This window comes from Trichosurus vulpecula, chromosome 2, assembly GCF_011100635.1.
Source record: "Trichosurus vulpecula isolate mTriVul1 chromosome 2, mTriVul1.pri, whole genome shotgun sequence".
Taxonomy (NCBI): domain Eukaryota; kingdom Metazoa; phylum Chordata; class Mammalia; order Diprotodontia; family Phalangeridae; genus Trichosurus; species Trichosurus vulpecula.
Genome location: NC_050574.1, coordinates 312,664,148 through 312,670,147, shown reverse-complemented (window position 1 = coordinate 312,670,147; position 6,000 = coordinate 312,664,148).

The following is a 6,000-nucleotide window of genomic DNA, read 5'->3' as shown; positions in this document are numbered from 1 at the left end:
TTTTCCATTTGCATCTGTATACTTAGCCCTTAAATGCCCTCAAGATAATATGGTGTAGTTGAGTCTCTTGCTAAGCTTTTCTTTTTCCTTTTGAACTGACCTTATGATTTTTTTTTTGGTAGAGGAAAATTTCTCCTCCAAGATCAAACATAAAATCCTCTTCTTGGCTTTAAAGATCTCCATCACCTAGTCCCTTCCTACCTTCCCAGCCTTCTTACACTTTGCTCCTCTACCAATCCAACCCAGCTCTCCAGTACGGACACATCAGCCTTCTTGCTGTTCCTCACACATAGCCCTCTATGCCTAGACTCTATCCCCCATGACCAGGACTCTCTCTCCCTCCCCATTTCCATCTCCTGGCTTCTTCAAGGCTCAGGTAAAGTTCCACCTTCTGCAAGCAACCTTTCCCAGTCCTTAATCTTTGTGCTTTCCCTCTGCATAGCCTGTCTGTATCTTGTTTGCATATAGTTGTTTGGGGCAGCTAGGTGGCTCAGTGGATAGAGTGCCAGACTTGGAATCAGGAAGACTCAAATGTGGCCTCAGACACTTACCAGCTGTGTGACCCTCAGCAAGTAACTTAACCTGCTTGCCTTGGCTCCTCATCTGTAAAATGAGCAGGAGAAGGAAGTGGCAAACCACATCTTTGCCAAGAAAACCTGAAAATAGGGTCATGGAGACTCGGATATGATGGAACAACATGTAGTTGTTTGCCTGTTGTCTCCTTCATTAGACTGTGAGCTCCTTGAGAGCAGGGTCTGGGTTTTTTGGGTTGTTTTTTTTTTTTTGCCTTTCTTTGAATCCCCAGCGATTGGCATAGTGCTTGGCACATAGTAGAAGCTTAATAAATGTTTGATGACTTAATATGATCTCTACCAATTTAGAAAAGCACCTTGGAAAATTGCCTGTGGGAACTGAGAGGTTAATTACTGCCTGGAGTAACATAGACAGTTTGTCAGAGGTGGGATTTGAATCCGAATCTTCCTGACTGTGAAGTCTTTCTCTGTGACCACTATATTGCACTGCCTCTTTTTCTTCCCAGGTTTTTTTGGTAAACTTTTTCTTTCTAGCTAGCATTAATATAATGATTTAAGGTTGAAAGTGCTTTATGAATATTTTGTAATTTGATACAACAACCATGAGAGGTAGGGTCTATTATTATTCCCATTTTAGAGATGAGGAAACTGAGGTAGAGAAAGGTTATATGGACGTGGCCTAAGTCCCGTAGCTGGTGTCTGAGACTAGATTTGAACTTAGGACTCCAGACTCAGCATTCTACCTATTCTATACCATTAGCAGCCAATTCAACCAACACTGTTCGTAATAATCTTCCACCCTCTTGTGGGATTTTAAAAATGAATTTACATTCCAAACCAGTGTTATCAGTAGCTGTATTACTCTCCAGCTGGCCAAATGATATGTCAAGGTTTCCAATAAACCAGTCACTCTGGTTCTTCCAGTCACTCGGGTTCACAACGTTGGAACTTCCCTTGATTCCTCACTTTTGCTCATGCCACATGACCAAGCAGTTGACAAATCTTCTTTCTACAAATCTCTCCCATCTGTCCCCTTTTCTCTATATGTAGCCACCACCTAAGCTTAGGCCCTCATCACTTTATGTTTGGATTATTGCGATGTCCTCCGAATTTGTTTCTCTACCTTTACTGAACAAAGGCTGATTATTGTGAAATGATTATCGTGTTGGCTACCTTTCCTGTCTGTTAAAATAGATTTGTTTTTATGATGTTATACAGTACTTGTCATGTTCAGTACCACCTAATTCTCTTTTTGAAGAAAGTATAGATGATCTGTAGATATGAGGCATCATTTATAAGCCTTTAGTCTCATTTCCTTTTTCCTGAAAGATATTTTTCAACATATCTTCATTATCTTTGGTGAATGGCCTTATTTGCATTGAAGATATTGAGTATTAACATTTATTATTATTTAATTTGGAATGTCTTGTTGAATTCTTCATAGAAATTCTCAGCTTCTTAATCCTTTGCAATAGATGATACACAAAATAGAATTAATTTTATATACACTTTTTTTTATAAAGGCAGAATTCACAAGCACTTCAACAAGAAATGAATAGATTTCCCAAGAAATAATGCTTCTGTTTTCTCTTGGATGTTTGACAAAACCAATTTTATCAAGTCCATTAATTTGCCTCAATCAGAGAACCAGAGAGTTATTCTTTCATTTAGCAGTAACTTCCCCTTTTTTTGCTTTTTGCATATATTTTATTTAATATTTTAGTTTTCAACATTGATTCCCACCAGATTTTGAATTACAAATTTTCTCCCCATTTCTAATTGGCATATATTCTGATTGCCTCATTCCCCTGTCAGCCCTCCCCTCTTCCATCCCATTCCCCACCCCCATCCCCTTCCCCCTTACTTTCTTGTAGGGTACGATAGATTTCTATGCCCCATTCCCTATATATCTTGTTTCCCAGCTGCATGCAAAAAAAAATTAATTTTTTTAAGCATCTGCTTTTAAAACTTCCAAATTCTCTCCCCTCTTTGCTTCCCACCCACCCTCCCTAGGAAAGCAAACAATTCAACATAGATCACACATGTATCATTATGCAAAACACTTCCACAATGCTCATGTTGTGAAAAGCTAACTATATTTCCTTCCATCCTATCCTGTCCCACTTTATTCAATGTTCTCCCTTGACACTGTCCCTTTGCAAATATGTTTGCTTTTGATTACCTCCTCCCCCATCTGCCTTCCCTTCTATAATCCCCCCCTTTTATATCCCCTTCCCCTTATTTTCCTGTGGAGTAAGATACCCAATTGAGTGTGTATGTTATTCCCTCCTCAAGTTGAATCTGATGAGAGTAAGATTCCCCCTCACCTGCTCCCTCTTCCCTTCCAGCAGAACTGCTTTTTCTTGCCACTTTTATGTGAGATAATTTACCCCATCCTATCTCTCCCTTTCTCCCTCTCTCAATATATTCCTCTCTCATACCATAATACCCAATTGGGTATCTTACCACACAGGAAAGAAGAGGGAAGATAAAAAAAAGTGGGGGATGATGGAGGGGAGGGCAGATGGGGGTGGAGGTAATCAAAAACAAACACTTTGGAAAGGGGACAGGGTCAAGGGAGAAAATTCAATAAAAGGGGACAGGTTGGGAAGGAGCAAAATATAGTTAGTCTTTCACAACATGAGTATTGTGGAAGGGTTATACATAATGATACACATGTGGCCTATGTTGAATTGCTTGACTTCTTGGGGAGGGTGGGTGGGAAGGGAGGAGGGGGGAGAATTTGGAACTCAAAGTTTTTAAAAACAGATGTTCAAAAACAAAAAAAAAAAGCTTTTTGCATGCAACTAGAAAATAAGACACACAGGCAATGCGGAGTAGAAATTTAGCTTGCCCTACAAGAGGGGAAGGGAAAAGGGGATGGGAGGGGAGTGGCGTGACAGAACTCCGGCTGACTGGGGAATAGGGCAACCAGAATATACGCCATCTTGGAGTGGGGGGGGGAGGGTAGAAATGGGGAGAAAATTTGTAATTCAAACTCTTGTGAAAACCAATGCTGAAAACTAAATATGTTAAATAAATAAATTATATTAAATTAAAAAATATATATTCCTCTCTCACCCCTTAAATTTATTTTATTTTTTAGATATCATCCCTTCATATTCAACTTATCCTGTGCCCTCTGTCTATATTCCCTTCAACTCCCCTAATACTGAGAAAGGTCTCCTGAATTACACACATAATCTTTCCACGTAGGAATGTAAACATAACAGTTGAACTTTAGTAAGTCCCTTATGATTTCTCTTTCTTGTTTACTTTTTCATGCTTCTCTTGATTCTTGTATTTGAAAGTCAAATTTTCTATTCAGCTCTGGTCTTTTCATTGAGAAAGCTTGAAAGTCCTCTATTTTATTGAAAATCCATATTTTGCCTTGGAGCATTATACTCAGTTTTACTGGGTAGGTGGTTCTTGGTTTTAATCCTAGCTCCTTTGACCTCTGGAATATCATATTCCAAGCCTTTCAATCCCTTAAAGTAGAAGCTGCTAGATCTTGTGTTATTCTGATTGTGTTTCTGCAATATTCAAATTGTTTCTTTCTGGCTGCTTGCAGCATTTTCTCCTTGACCTGGAAACTCTGGAATTTGGCGACAATATTCCTAGGAGTTTTCCTTTTGGAATCTTTTTCAAGAGGCAATCGGTGAATTCTTTCAATTTCTATTTTACCCTCTGGTTCTAGATTATCAGGGCAGTTTTCCTTGATAATTTCTTGGAAGATGATGTCTAGGTTCTTTCTTTGATCATGGCTTTCAGGTAGTCCAATAATTTTAAAATTATCTCTCCTGGATCTATTCTGCAGGTCAGTGGTTTTTCCAATGAGATATTTCACATTGTCTTCCATTTTTTAACTCCTTTGGTTCTGTTTTGGAATATCTTGGTTCCTCATAAAGTCACTAGCTTCTACTTGCTCCAATCTAATTTTTAAGGTAGTATTTTCTTCAGTGGTCTTTTGGGCCTCCTTTTCCATTTGGCTAATTCTGCCTTTCAAGGCATTCTTCTCCTCATTGGCTTTTTAGAGCTCTTTTGCCATTTGAGTTAGTCTATTTTTCAAGGTGTTACTTTCTTCAGTATTTTTTTAGGTCTCCTTTAGCAAGTCATTGACTTGTTTTTCATGGTTTTCTTGCATCACTCTCATTTCTGTTCCCAATTTTTCCTTTACTTCTCTTACTTGCTTTTCCAAATGCTTTTTGAGCTCTTCCATGGCCTGAGCCCAGTTCATATTTTTCTTGGAGGCTTTTGATGTAGGCTCTTTGACTTTGTTGACTTCTTCTGGCTATATGATTTGATCTTCTTTGTCACTGAAAAAGAAATCTAGAGTTTGAGTTTGAGTCTGAGTTTGAGTCTGCATCCTTTTTCGCTGCCTGGCCATGTTCCCAGCCAATTACTTGACCCTTGAGCTTTTTGTCAGGATATGACTGCTTGTAAAGAGTACTTTGTCCCAAGCTTTAGGGTCCAAGCACTGCTATTTTCAGAACTACTTCTACTCCATCATCACCCCAGGCTCTGTCACAGCTGTGCTCCTCCTCCCCCAAGAACTGCTGAGCTTTTTGTCAGGATATGACTGCTTGTAAAGAGTACTTTGTCCCAAGCTTTAGGGTCCAAGCACTGCTATTTTCAGAACTACTTCTACTCCATCATCACCCCAGGCTCTGTCACAGCTGTGCTCCTCCTCCCCCAAGAACTGCCAACCAGGACCGCAATTCTGATCCAAGCAGGGCACAGCAAGAGAATCTGCCTTTGTGCCCACAAAGTGCTCCTTGCATTCCCGCTCTGATCTGCTGCTAGATTCCTCCCACCATGTGAGCCAGGGACTCAGGAAGCTGCTGACGCTGGTGCTCTGGAGGCAGCCTCAGGAGCTTTCTGCTGCTGCATGACCTCCTCCACTCCCAGAGCTGGCGGGTGGACTGCTCTGAACTCAATCCTGCCGTTTCCCCCTAACCTGCTCTTTGGCATTTGTGGATCAAGAAGTCTGGTAACTGCCACAGCTCACTGTTTCATGGCCCCAAGACCTGTTCTGGCTGGCTGATTCCAGGTCTAGTCTTTCCCAGCGTGGCCCAGGCTGGGCTGCCCTCCACTCTCAGCACCATGCAATAGACCCTTCCCAGTGATCACCCAGGCTCTCCTGGGCTGAAGAGCTGTTTCCCTCTGCTATTTTGTGTGTTCTGCAGCTCTAGAATTTGTTCAGAGCCATTTTTACAGGTGTTTGGAGGGATTTGTGGGGGGGAGCTTAAGCAAGTCCCTGCTTTCCTGCCACCATCTTGGCTCCACCCCCTGTAACTTCCTCATCTTTCAGTTTTACTTACTTTGTTAAGATCAATGGGTTTCATTTCCTCCAACAATCCACTTGCTGGTCACTGGACAAGAATTTCTCATTCATGATACAAACAACTTATTTATGGGTGATATGAAACCTGTATAATTATTAACACCTTCTGGGTGCCCTAAAAAT